Source organism: Petaurus breviceps, unplaced genomic scaffold (assembly GCF_028583685.1).
Source record: "Petaurus breviceps papuanus isolate PSGF00001 unplaced genomic scaffold, PetGlider_PUasm1.0 99, whole genome shotgun sequence".
Classification (NCBI taxonomy): Eukaryota; Metazoa; Chordata; class Mammalia; order Diprotodontia; family Petauridae; genus Petaurus; species Petaurus breviceps.
In genome coordinates this window covers 10,100,501-10,114,676 of record NW_027187465.1, presented here as the reverse complement: position 1 = coordinate 10,114,676, position 14,176 = coordinate 10,100,501, and positions in this window count along the sequence as shown.

The window sequence follows — 14,176 nt, the reverse complement described above, 5'->3', positions numbered from 1 at the left end:
TATTATCTGCATTTTACAGGTGGGGAAACTGAGACTCAGAAAGTTGAAGTGACTTATTCATACAGCTATGAGTCAGCTAGGTAACACAGTGGATAGATTTCTGGATCTGGAGTCATGAAGACCTGAATTCAAATCCTGCCTCAAACCCTTAGTAGATGTTTGACCCTGGATGAGTCACTTAACCTCTACCTGCCTCACTTTTTCCAACTATAAAATGGGGATAATAACAATACCTACCTCATAGGGTTGTTATGCCGGTCAAATGAGATAGTATTTGTAAAGTGACTGGCACATAATAAGGCCATATAAACTCTCATTCCCCTCCCCCACTCCAGGACATTTCTGAGGGAAGTTATGGATCTGTGTCTTTCTAGCTCCAAATCCAGCATTCTATCCACAATAAAATCATTTCTCAGTGTCTTGGTTTCCTTATTTGTGTGACCCTGGGCAAGTCACTTCACCCTGTTTGCCTCAGTTTCCTCATCCGTAAAATGAGCTGGAGAAGGAAATGGCAAACCACTCCAGTATCTCTGCTAAGAAAACCCCAAATGGAATCATGGGGAGCTGATCACAGCTAACAATGACAACAGCAACAACCAAAGCCTGGTTAATAATTTCTATCCATACCCCAGAGTTACTTTGAGGTTTAACTGAGATACAAAGGCGGTGTAAATATTGGTGATTATTAAGGCAGTCCTGTCCCTGCCTTCCCCCCCCCAAAAAAAAAAAAACTCTAATCTCAGTCATTGAAAGAGGAAATTTTTTGGTTTTATTTTATTTTGTCTTTTGCCATTAGGCAGATACATTTATCAGTCCATGCAAGTCCTAATGAGGAAGGAACAGAGATTTTTGGGAAAAGTCCGGAAAGAGAGCAAGAAAATTGGAGAGAGAGCAGAAATCCTTACTGGTTTCACTGCCAAGATTATTTTTCTGGGAGAGAGAGCTGGTCTCAATGCCACCAAAGCCCCTAAAACCTCTCTCTGATTATAACTTCCTATTTGGGAGGCAATGTGGAATAATAGCCCTGAACTAGGAACCAGGAAAATCTAGACTTAGATCCTTCCTCAAACATTTACTCTGTGACAGTGAGAAAGTGCCTTAAGTGCTGTCTGCCTCAGTTTCCCCATTTGTAAAATAGATCATTACGCCCTCAGCCCCTATCTCATGGGGTCAAACAAGATAACACGTCATTCTTTCTTCATGCTAATGCCTCCCCTCTGTCCATTGCCTCCAATTTACCCACCTTTAACTAGTCGTCTGTCTGTTGTCTTTCCTGTTAGACTTGAGGACAGGGATTGTATTTTGCTTCCTTTTTATCCCCAGAGTTTAATACAGTTCCTGGAACATAGTGGGCGCTAAAAAAATTCCTATTGACCAACTTATAAACATCAAAGTTCTCTATAAACGTCGATCGTTATTGGGTTTTGTTTTAAGCACTTCCTGAGTGTCTGAGACACAGCTTCTGATGTCTGTCCAAAGCCACTTGGGGATTTTGCCCATTTAAATAAAGGGATGGTTATGGAGAGCTCTGTTCTCCTTGCTTCTCAACACTCATGTTCTTTTCCATCTCTCCGCGTTTCCATGGTGACAGAGCACTCCGACTAACACATTTTTTAAGGCTATAAATGCATTTTAAAATCTGGCCTCAACTCTGATCTCTACCTCCACCCACCTCTTTCCAATTCCCAGCAGCCTCTATGGCCCCAGGCCAGAGTCTGAGCTGTCTGACCCATAGGTGTGGACCAGACACAACCAGGATGGTCACTGGGTAAATACACTGATCCACGGTGCCCATAAAAATCCCCTTTTCTCAGCTTCACCTTGGAAGAGAGTGGTGAGAGACAGTGTAAATCACATCTTTCTGGGACAGTATTACCAGGTTATAGACCCAGGGCCATCTCTCCTGTCTCCTTTGACAACCCTCCTCCTCCCTGGTTACAAGTTCCAGCCAAATTGGAAACTGGATAGGCCATCTCCTGCCTCCAAGCATTGCCACAAGCTGAGCCCCCTGCCTAGTGCCCAATGTTATACATGGCTCCTCATTCCTTCTTCTCAGAATCTGTATCTTTCCTTCCAGGCACCAAGAGTGCAGTTATTACTTTTTCCATAAAACATGACCTCATCACCCCAGTGGTTAATGCTCTCACCTACTCCAAATTAGCTTCTTTTACTGTCCCCCTCTGTTTTTCACTATTCTCCACTACCCACCCCCAGAACCTAAGCTCTTTAAGGAAATTCATAGGATCTTAGACTTATGACTCATCAACTCCAACATTGTCCCTCCTTTTACAGATTAGGAAACTGAGGCACAGATCAGTCAAGTGACTTGTCCAGGGTCATAAAGCTAGGAGGGTTGTATTTAAAGGACTGGGTCTTCCTGGCTCCAGGACCAGCACTCTGTGTACTGCACCCCCTTACTATTACTACTACTAAAAAGAACTAACATTTAAAAATATGCCAGACACTTTGCTAAGCACTATACAGATATCACATTTGATCTCACAACTATGGGAGGTAGGTGCTATTATTATCACCGTTTTATAGCTGAGTGTTAAGTGACTTGCCCAGGGTCACACAGCTGGGAAGTGTCTGAGGGTAGATTTGAACTCAGGTCTTGCTGACTCTAGGTCCAGTACTCTACCCACTGAGCATCTAGCTTCCACTAAGCAGATGGAATGGCATGTCCAGCAGACAGCAGGTAAGCCCACTTAGCTGGACAACAAAGTACATGAGAAGAAGCAATGTGAAATCAGTCTAGATATTTAGGTTGAAGCCAGCTTGCAAGAGGCTTTGAATGACAGAGTTTCTATTTTATCCTAGGCCATAGGGAGCCAGTGAAGATTTTTTCTAAGAGGAATGACCTGGCCACTGTAGGAACATGATTTTGTCAGCTAAGAAGAGGATGAATCAGAAAGGAAATGGGAAGCTGGAAATAGGGGATAGGTGGTTGTTGTAGTAATCCAGACAAGAGGCAAGCAGAGCTGTGTGAGTGAGGGAAGAAGATGGAAGGCAAGACATGCTTAAGAAGAATAATGGACGGGACTTTAGCAATGGCTTGGATATGGGTGATGAGGGAGAAGAAAGAGTCAAGAATAAAAAAACAAGGTACAGACTTGGGTGAGTGGAAGGGTGGGGACATCCTGGGCAGAAGGAGGGAAGTTTGCAGGAGAGTTGGGTCTAGGAAGCCAAGAGAATCTGTTTTCAACATTTGAGTTTGTAACATCGATGGGACTTCCAGGTGGAAATATACAGCAGAACTGGAGAACAGGAATCGTGGGGTTAGAGGTCTATACCAGGAAGGGGCCTTGAAGATTGGTTTGTCCAACCCTCTCGGATTATAGATGGGGAAACTGAGGCCAAAGGAGGTTACATGACTTGCCCAAGGTGATGGAGGTGGTCAGTGGCAAAGCCAGGATTTGTACCCAAGTTCTCTGACTTCAAATCTGGTGTTCTTTCTTTCCTCTGCACCTTGAGATGAGGTTTGGATGGGTGTAGTGGGGAGTCTTCTGCATAGAGAATAACTGAGCCCATGGGAACTGATGTGATGAGAGAGACACAGACAGAGAAAGAGAGACAGGTGGAGAGCAAAATACAGAGAGAAACACAAAGGCAGACCAACAGAGACAGAGAAAGATGGAGAAAGAAACAGAGATACACAGATAGACAGAGACAGAGAGAAACAGAGACACAGAGAAAAAGATAGAAAGACCAAAAGACAGAGAAAGAGAGAGAGAGAGAGAGAGAGAGAGAGAGAGAGAGAGAGAGAGAGAGAGAGAGAGAGAGAGAGAGGGAGAGAAACACGAAAAGAGACAGAGAGATAGAGAAAAAGCATAAAGAGAGAAGGTGGGGGGGGGTTCATATCAGAGCCCCAGGGAGCACCCACAAAGAGGTGGGACACCACCAATGATTCAGCACAAGAAACAGAGAAAGAGAGGTCAGACAGGGAGGAGGAAAACCAGGAGAGAGTTGTACCAAAAACCAAGGAAAGAGAGAATCCAGGGCAACAACATAATCAATGGTGCCAAAGGCTGCATGTAGAGAGATCAGAAGGCTGAGGACTAAGAAAAGCCTGCTGGGATCACTGTTAAGAGATCACTGGTGGGTTCTAGGTTTATGGAACTTTGCCTTTACTGTGTTAATGTGGTGATTGGATTTGATGGGGGGGGGGGGTTCTCTTTCTTATTCTTTGTTATAGAGGACAGCATGTTGGTGTATATGTCTATATATACATATATGTGTGTGAAATGTATGTGATATAAAAACAAGATAAGTGATTTTTTTTAAAAAAAAAAACATTGGTGACTTTGGAGAGAGCAGATTCAGGCAAGAGGGGCCGTCGGAGACAAGAAGTTAGGAATGAGGGGGACATGCAGAATGAAGGCGATATGTGTAGACAGCTCTTCCAAGGCTGTGGAAGGAAGGATGTCGCTTGAGGGGATGCCAGGGTTAAGTGAGGATTTCATTTTTTAAGGATAAAGGAGCCTGGCATGTTTGTAGGCACCAGGGAGGGAGCCAATGGGTAAGAAGGGATGGAAGATTAGAATGAAGAAGCGTGCAGAGGGATCTTCCTAGAGGAGATGGGAGGGGGAGGATGCAGGGCCCAATGGCCCTAGGCTTGACCTTGGCCAAGGAGAAGGTCTAGCCTTCCTCCCAGACTAGAGCAAAGGAGGGGGGAGAAAGAGAGGAAGCTGGGAGAAATCAAGGGCTGCAGCTGGGGGTCAGAGGGTCTGAGTCACTCTCTTGTTCCCTTTATATCGCCGGTGCCTAGCAGAGTAGTTGGCGTACAGTAGGCACTTAATAATTGATTGTTGATTAGCTGGGGGGTTGCCATTATTGCAGGCTCCTTCAGGGCACACATTCTCATTTCTGACTCTGTCCGCACGTGGTGCCCAGATACACAGGAGCCCTCAGGGAGGGCCAATCCCTCTTCCTTCTCATCTACTGATTCTGGGAAATCCTCCAGGAAGTCCGGTTTAGGGTCTGTTTTGTATTCCCAGACCCTGCTGTAGGGGATGGAACTAAGTAAGAATTTAATAAAGCTTAGATTAAGTTCAATTGATGTGAACAAAAATCAGAGACCGGAAGTGAACCCCATCCCAGTTCTGATGCCTAACTCTGTGACCTTGGCTAATGGCCCAAATCTCTCTGCTTCTCAGTTCCCTTATCTATCAAATTATCTCTAAGGCCCTGACACTCCCTGTTCTAAGGCCCCTCCCAGCCCTGACATCCCCTGTTCTCAGGCCCCTCCCTCCCCCAGCTCTGACGGGCTATCTTCCTTCTGGCTCTAGATTTTACCCTCCTGGGATCCCTCTCAGGCCTCAGGGGTCTCCTCTATAAAAGGAGGCAGTTCCCTTTGAATATCTATAAGGTTCCCATCAGCTCCAGGTTTCTCTGAGTCTGCAGATCCCCGTTGTTCAATCATCTTAGGATCAATCCTCCCGGATCAATGACACAGCCAATCAGAGCAGTTGTACAGCTGGGGAGAGCAGGAAACCCCTCCTGAAGCCGCCTGCTCCAGTGGGGTCTCTCTGAAAAAGGCAGTGAAGAAGGCAGGGCTGGACGCGCTGCCCAGTGATGCCGGGCCTTCTGACCAAGACGCAGGCCACTGCGTCCCCTCCCCAAGGAGCAGCACGTGTTCCACTGATTCTCAGACAAAAATCGATCCAGTTCTTGGGACGGTCTAAGTGAGGCAGGAAATACCAGAGGGAAAGATTCAGAGCGAGAAACCAGCATTTCTCTGAGATTAAAAAAGGAGAGGGAGAGAATCCCTACAGGCTGCCTTCATCCAAAAGCATGTTCACATAAAGAAACATAGGTGTGGAGATTTGTGTATTAGTCTCAGCTCTGCCACAAAATTGCCTTTTTTTCTTAAGCTATCTGAGCCTCGGTTTCCTCCTCTGTAAACAAGGGCTTACCTCAAGAAATCAATCAAGATTCATTAACTTCTTATCATGTACCAGGCACTGGGAATATGACAAAAATGCTATCATACCTGCCCTTAAGAAGCTTATAGTCTATAGAAGGCAATAGAGACATAGATAGATAGGTGAATGGACGGATGGACAGATAGACAGACAGACAGACAGAAAGAGAGAGAGAGAGAGAGAGAGAGAGAGAGAGAGAGAGAGAGAGAGATGGATGGATGGATGGATAGATGGATAGATGGTTGGTTGGATGGATGGAGAGAGAGAGAGAGAGAATATATATAAAAGGTAATTTGGGTGAGTAACATGTCGTAGCAAGTAGGGAGGAAGGGTCACCCAGGAAAGGTTTCATGAATTATGCCTTACAGGTCACAAAAAAAATAAAGTGAAAATAGCATGCTTCAATCTGCATTCAGACAAGATGCAGATAGAGTCTTAGATCCTTGCATTGCTGAGAAGAGCTATGTCTGTCAAAGTTAGTTATCACACAGTGTGATTGTTACTGTATACAATGTTCTCCTGGTTCTGCTCATTTCACTCAGCATCAGTTCATGTAAGTCTTTCCAGGTTTTTCTCAATTTCTTATGGAACAATAGTATTCCATTACATTCGTATACCACAACTTGTTCAACCATTCCCCAGTTGATGGGCACCCCCTCAGTTTCCAATTCTTGGTCAACATTAAAAGAGCTGCTATGAACATTTTTGTACATGTCCTTTTCCCATTTTTATGATTTCTTTGGGACATAGACCTAGAAGTACAACCAGTGTTTCTTAAACTTCTAGATGCCGCACCAGGCAATGGAGATAAAAAGGTAAAAGGGAAAACTGCCCTCAAGGTGCTTACATTCTATTAAGGGAGACAATATGTACATATATAAATATACAATTAATGTAAGGTCATTTGGAGGAAGGCCCCAAAAGGTGGGGGAAATCAGAAAAGGCTTTCTGTAGGAGAGGGTGTTTGAGGTGAACTTTGAAGGAAAGGATTGATTCCATCTAAAAAGTGCATGATAAGAGGAAGGAGAGCATTCCAGGCATGGGAGACAATCTCTGCAAAGGCATGGAGATGGGAAATGGGAGGTGGAAAGATGGAGGACTGTGTGTAAAGAACAGCAAGATGACCAGTTGTCCAATGCTACATCCTTTGTCTTTACCTCATTTTCCTCCCTGATTCCTGAAACAGAGGAGTAAGTACATCTGACTCAAGATTCGAATTCAAGTCTTCCTGACTCCCACTGTACCTTGCCACCTCCCTCCAAGAAGAGGCAGCATGAAACAGAAGAAATGAGCTAGAGGCCATTAGGTGGGCAGTGAATAGAGCACCGACCCTGGAGTCAGGAGAACCTGAGTTCAAATCTGGCCTCAGACATTTGACACTAACTAGCTGTGTGACCTTGGGCAAGTCACTTAATTCCAATTGTCTTGCCTTCATAAAAGAAGAAGGAGGAGGAGGAGGAGGAGAAGGAATTAGCTGGATTTGGGAGTCAGAAGTCTGGGATTTGAATCCCAGCTTTGCCACTTAGCCTGGCTGACCTGGGGAAAGTCACTCTCTGTGCCTCAGTTTCCTGAACCTATAAAAATGAGATAGTTGGACGGACTGGTCTCTGAGGTTTGATGTGAGTGTCAGAGAGTGCAGGGAAAGGATTTGATTTATTTTAAAAAGGGATTCTCACCAACCCCTAGAGACGTGACGAGGCAGTGGGGACATGCCAGGCTATATATGACAAGAAGGGTAAGTCAGCTCCTCTCGGGAGAAGGCTGGGGATAGGAGAGACCCTTAAAGACGCTCCAGGTGTACCCAGTAATGGGCACATTTCTTTTTTTTATGGGCACATTTCTTGGTGGCATCAAAGGAAACCTTGGGAAATCCCTCCTCCAAAGACCCCGGGGAGGCAACTCCTCGCCAATCCAGGAAGCCTGGGGGACAAAAGGTGGCTTTTCAATGTTGCTCCTGGGTCTTCTCTTCCACCTCCCACACCTAAGGATGCAGAAAAAGTCAGGGAAAAAAAATCGGAGGGTGATTGATTTGTGACAGAAGGCAGGGAGAGGAGCAAAACTCAGGGAAAGGCTGCCATCTAGTGTCTGCAGCATGCAAGTGTCCACCTGGGCCACCCCTTGTCCTTCAGTAGTTTTCAGCCAACCCTTCCTGACCCCATTTGGGGTTTTCTTGGCAAAGATGCTATAGTAGTTTGCCGTTTCCTTCTCCAGCTCATTGTACAGATGTGGAAACTGAGGCAAACTTGGTTAAGTAACTTGTCCAGGGTCACACAGCTGGTAAGTGTCTAAGGTCAGATTTGAACTCAGGGAGATATGTTATGTTCTTATGTTCTATGCAGTACGGTGCTCCCTAGCTGCCCTTCAGAACAGATGATGCCCTTTTTTTCTTCAGTTTTAAGTTCCAAACTGTCTCTCAATCCTCATCACACTAGAAAAGGCCACTATTTCACACACACATACATACACTATGTAGATAGATATACACACATGCATGTATGTATGTGTATGCATATACATATATGCATGTGTGTATACATACGTGTATGTATATGTGTGTGCATGTATACACACATATATAAGTATACACACACACACATATATATATAAATAAAACCATACTATGCATATTTCCATTTCTCAGCTCTTCCTCTGGAGGTAGATGACATCTTCCTTCAATAGGTCCTTGGTAGTTGATTTGAGTATTTATAATACTCGGAACAACTTAGTTGTTCACAGTTTTCTTCAAACAATATCGCTATTATTTGTATACAGCATTCTCTTGGTCCTGCTCATTTCACTTCATTATTTCATGAGTCCATGTTTTTTTCTAAAATCAACCAGCTCATCAATTCTTATAGCACCATAGTATTCCATCACAATCGTTTATCACAACCTGCTCAGCCATTCCCCAATTGATGCTCAGCATCCCCTCAATTTCCAGCTGTTTGCCACCACAAAGAGAGCTGCTTTAAATATTTAGATCGCCTTGTGATCTCAAATCATCTAGTAATGGTGTTGCTAGATCAAAGGTTATACGTTGTTTTATAACTCTTTGGGGATATGTAACAATAATGCAATATTCACAACAAACCACAGTGGTTATGAATATGCTGGTATAGTTGTGAATCACAAAATGTAACAGGCTCTACACATGGAGAATAGAACCAAAGCCTTTATTCAAAAACAAGTCCCAGAATCAGAAAGCCAAAGTCATACAGTAACCACGAAGTTAGTACACATGGTTAACGCGGTGAACATCCACATTCCCAAGCCTTCCCAACAGAACAGGCTCCCTCAAGCAGAGATCCTCCTCTCTCACAGTAGCTGTTCAGCCTGGTTCTTAGAAGTTCTCAGCAGAAGTTCCCAGAAGAAAAGGTCTCAGCAGAAGCTCCAGCCTCTAGATGCTCACTGAGAGAAATTCTCTCTCCCCTGCAGCAGCTGCCCCTCCTCCAGGATGATTAGCAGAGGAAATTCTGTCTGTCCAGTTTGCACTCTTTCTTACATATGTATTAGTTTCTCACTGTTCTGCCCCTTCCTGCTACATCAGCAACTTCCTCCCAAGGTGTTAACTATTTCTGTGTTAATTAAATAGCTTAAACAAGGTGTTAACTTGAAACAAGGTACTTAGTACCTGCTTACTTGCCAACACAAAGGGGCATGGAAGATCTTCAGATTCTATTAACATTACAGCATAATTGCAAGTTGCCCTCCAAAATGGCTGGACCAGTACACAGTTCCATCAATGGTATATTAATGTCCCACAATGTCCTTATTTAAAGTTGGCTGAACCTGTCTATGGACAATGGGCACAGAGCCCATCCCCAGCCTGTTCTCAGAGCCCTTCTGACATCGCTGGACCTACCTGATCCTGTGCTTGATAAGATAGCTTTATAAACCCAGGATCACCCCCATGCTATAAAGGCTAAAAAGGGAAGACCTATGGAATAGAAAGGACGGCGTGCCACTCCCATCTCCATTAATGCAATGGCAGAAGGTCCAGGCATAAGAAATGAATCCATTAATCAAACAACAGAGTAGTGTTAAGAAATTCCTCTACAACCACACAATGTGTAAATGAGTCTTTAAAATACTCCAGAGGATGACGGTGCTTTTGTTACTAGATAAAAGACACAGGAAACATTTTGTGATTGCCTGAATCAGACATGCTTTCAGGCCTATGTATATAAATAGCAAGTCAATAAGCCAGTGGAAATTTTATATGAATCCAGGATTTATTATTTACTTTTTAATTTCTTCCATGGAATTATAGCACCCTCTTCATGGTGCTCTGACAACTCCCGTTCCAATTTATAATTTGAATATTCAGAGAGCAGCTGACTGTACACTGTAGTTTCTGAGCCCCCACCAACATTCTTCCCATTAACAATCAGTCAGTAGCCAGTCATTTTAGCAAAGGCATTTGCTGAAGTAGGATAGTAGAAACAGTTAGTACCAAATATTACCTCTAAATAAAGGACTGTATCTCCCAGAAATAAACAAAGGTCCATGGGAAGACTAGGCTCGAATTTAGAGTGCAGTAGTCGTGAAGAACGCATGTAGAAGAATACTAGTCTGGGAGTTGGAACCAGAAGTGAAAGAGAAGAAAGAGGCCCTAAAAGGGACTTCTCCTTCTCCATTGACCATACTATCAGACAGACTGGACCAGTAGATCACAATACATCAGACTGATGGTCAATGGCAGAAGAAATGTCTGCATCAAGAATGGAGAGGTATACCAAGGACAGAGAGATGTGGATAGAGTCAGTCACCCAAGCTAGCACTTTGGAGAAGAGAAGCTGCCAGTTAGATGCATGAAATCAGCTGGTCCTTAGAGCTCAGCTGAGTGGCCTACCCAGCAGAGATTCACACCTAAGGGTATTTATGTAAGGATTATATGAAGGGAGAAAGTACTGGTATTAATACTGCCATAATGGGTGGCAATTCACACTATGAGTGTTCCTCATTGCCAATGCACTCTAATTTTGAGCCCACTCTTCCCATGGACTTTTGTTTATTTCTGGGAGATGCATCCCTAGATTTGGGTGTAATATTTTATATCAACTATTCTTATCATACTATCTTGGTAAATGCTTTCCTGAAATATACTGACTGCTAATGGGAAGGTCATTGGTGGGGACTCAGAAGCTACAGTGTTTGAGTTATCTCAAGATTCCCCCTAGAACTGAGAGTAGTTAGCTGTCCTTTGAATATTCAAATTATTAGTTGGAATGGGAGCTGCGGGAGCACAAGAAAGAGGATTCTCTATTTCCATGAAAGAAATTAAGAATTCAATCACAAACCCTGAATTTACATAAAACTTTCCGAAAACGCAGCTATTGCATGAAACAAGGGACACTGCACTCTAAGCAGGAAGCCAGGAACAAGCTGGAGAAGAGCCATTGGCAGATGTATTGGGAATGAGCCTCAATAGCAGACTAACAAATTCTGGCCCAGAGACCTGACATTCTGTCATGATAAGCTCAATAAAAGAGTGGTGCTTGTTGGCGCTGCTGGTTCACAAGGCAGAATTATTCCAAGAACATTTGCAAAGATAATAAGAAGAGGAAAGAAGCTGGAGACTGATCAGCCTCAAAGTTAATTCAATTATTACCTTAACCACTAAGGTAAACCTGGAAAACATTTCAAAGCATTAGGTAGTCCTCATTTTCAGTTGTGTCTGACTCTGTGTGACCCCTTTTGGGGTTTTCTTGGCAAAGATACAGGAGTGGTTTGCCATTTCCTTCTTCAGCTCATTTTACATACAGATGAGGAAACTGAGGCAAACAGGGTTAAGTGACTTGCCCAGGGTCACACAGCTAGTAAGTTTCTGAGCTAGATTTGAACTCAGATCTTCCTGACTCCCAACCTGGTACTCCACACACTGCGCCACCTAGCTGTGGGTGGTATTCACATATTCTATATTCTATCCAAACCAAACTATCAGCTCCACACCATGGCTCCCACCATCCTCTTTGCCTAACACACCCATATCTGTCTATTGAAGTCCCTTCTTTCCTTCAAGGTCTAGCTCACTTGCATGTCACAGAATCACCTCCCTGATGTCATGATCCTCCTCAAGAATGAAGGACAAACGACAACAGCTCACAGGTCAAGCCAACAAGCATTTATTAAACACTTACCATGGGCTGAAGATGTGAAGAAAGGCAAAAACCAGTCCCTGTGCTCAAGGACCTCAATGTCTAACAGTCCTGGCAATTAGTCCTGGCAGTCTTTCCAGGATCCCTCAAATTCACATATGGAAGTGCTCCCTCCCTCCCTCCTTAAATGTCATTCATGTTTTGCCCCCCCTTTCCTGTGTACTCATCCCATTTTCCCTTGGATCATTGTATAATCCATGACCCAGAAGCCCAAATTCTGGCCTTACATGGACCCCAAAGTGTTGCTCTCCAAAAATGAATCTCATTTTTCCCCCCATCCAAAGTCACCTCTGTGTTTGAATCATTGCTTTTTTCTGGGTCCATGAAATTTTTCTTGAAAAGAGTTTTTCTATGGATTTTGCCTCCTAAATTTTTTATTTTTGCTTTTTGGAGGACAATTGGGCTCAAGTGACTTGTCCAGGGTAACACAGCTAGTTTTTATATTAAGTGTCTGAGACCGGATTTGAACTCAGGTCCTCCTGACTCCAGGGCCAGTGTTCTATTCACTGCACCACCTAGTCACCCCACTCCTACATATTTCTGAAAATGAGTGACTGTGGTAAGCCAAGATGCTAGGATCCTGGATTTGGGACCAGAAGGGACTTCAGAGGCTGACTATAGGGCCCAACCCTCTTATTACACAAATGAGGAAACTGAGTTTAAGGAAGGTGGAGGGTCACACAGATGGCATGTGAAGTGAGATTTAAACCCAGGCCTTACCGACTCAGAGACCAGACCACCATCCATTCTACCATCCTGTCTTTCAGTCCTACTAGAGAACTGAAACCATCAGACTGAATTTTAGCTCAGGATACCCCAACCAGGTGAGAACAAGTCTCAGTCAATCCATCAGAAGACTTTCGTCTAACCTAGAAGGGACCTTTCTAAGCAGAGGGGAGCAAGAAGCTTGGCCACAGCCTAGGAATCTCCAGTAAATGACCAAGTGAGTTGGGAAGGGGGGATTCCAGAAACTGGAAGCATGTGGAGCTGGGCAGAAGCACTTGGGTGGGGGAAGGCTTTGTCCTTGGTCTTGTCCAGATCTCCCCCCTCCTCTGTGACCAGAGAAGGCCTTTGCCAGCTTGGAAGGATCCAGGGGATGTCAAACCTCCCCATCTTCCCATCGGCTTGTCCCCTGGCATTCCTTGCATCATCAGGAGTTACAGAAAGAATGGATTCACGGCTCAACAACCCATAACCATCATAGTCAAGAGACCACACATGCCTGAAGGCAACGCCTCGTGAACTGCCCTCCACCACGTTCCTGGACTCCAGAACCAGTGTTCTCATTGTTAATGTAAAAAAAAAGCAGCTAGCACTCACCTGGCGCTCTTCATAAATATGATCTCTTCTGATCCTCACAACAACCCTGGCAGGGGGGCACTATCACTACCCCCACCTCACAAATGAGGAGTCTGAGGCAGAGGTTCAGTGACTTGCCCAGGGTCACACAGCTAACAAACATCCAAGACCAGATTTGAGCTCTTCCTGACGCCCCTGTCCCAGACTCATCCACTGCACCACTTAGGTGCCTCTCACAATTTGTTCTGAAAATTTTTTATAAATTTATCTCTTAAAATGTTGGGGGAGTTTTCCCTGTTGCCCAGTAGAATGTGGGCTTTTTGATGTCTGATTTTGTATCCCAACAAGGAGCACAATGCCAAGCACATAGTAGGGACTTAGTTCTTCCAAAAAAAAATGATCCATTTTGTATACACTCAGGAAGAAACACAGAAAAGTGGATGATAGATAGACAGACAGACAGAGAATGGATAGATAGATAGATAGATAGATAGATAGATAGATAGATAGATAGATAGATAGATAGATAGATAGATAGATAGATAGATAGATAGATAGATAAATAGATAGATAGATAGATAGATGGATGGATGGATAGATAGATGGATGGATGGATGGATGGATGGATGGATGGATGGATGGATGGATGATAGATAGATAGATGGATGGATGGATAGATGATAGATAGATAGATAGATAGATAGATAGATAGATAGATAGATGGATGGATGGATGGATAGATGGATAGATGATAGATAGATAGATGGATGGATGGATGGATGGATGGGTGGATGG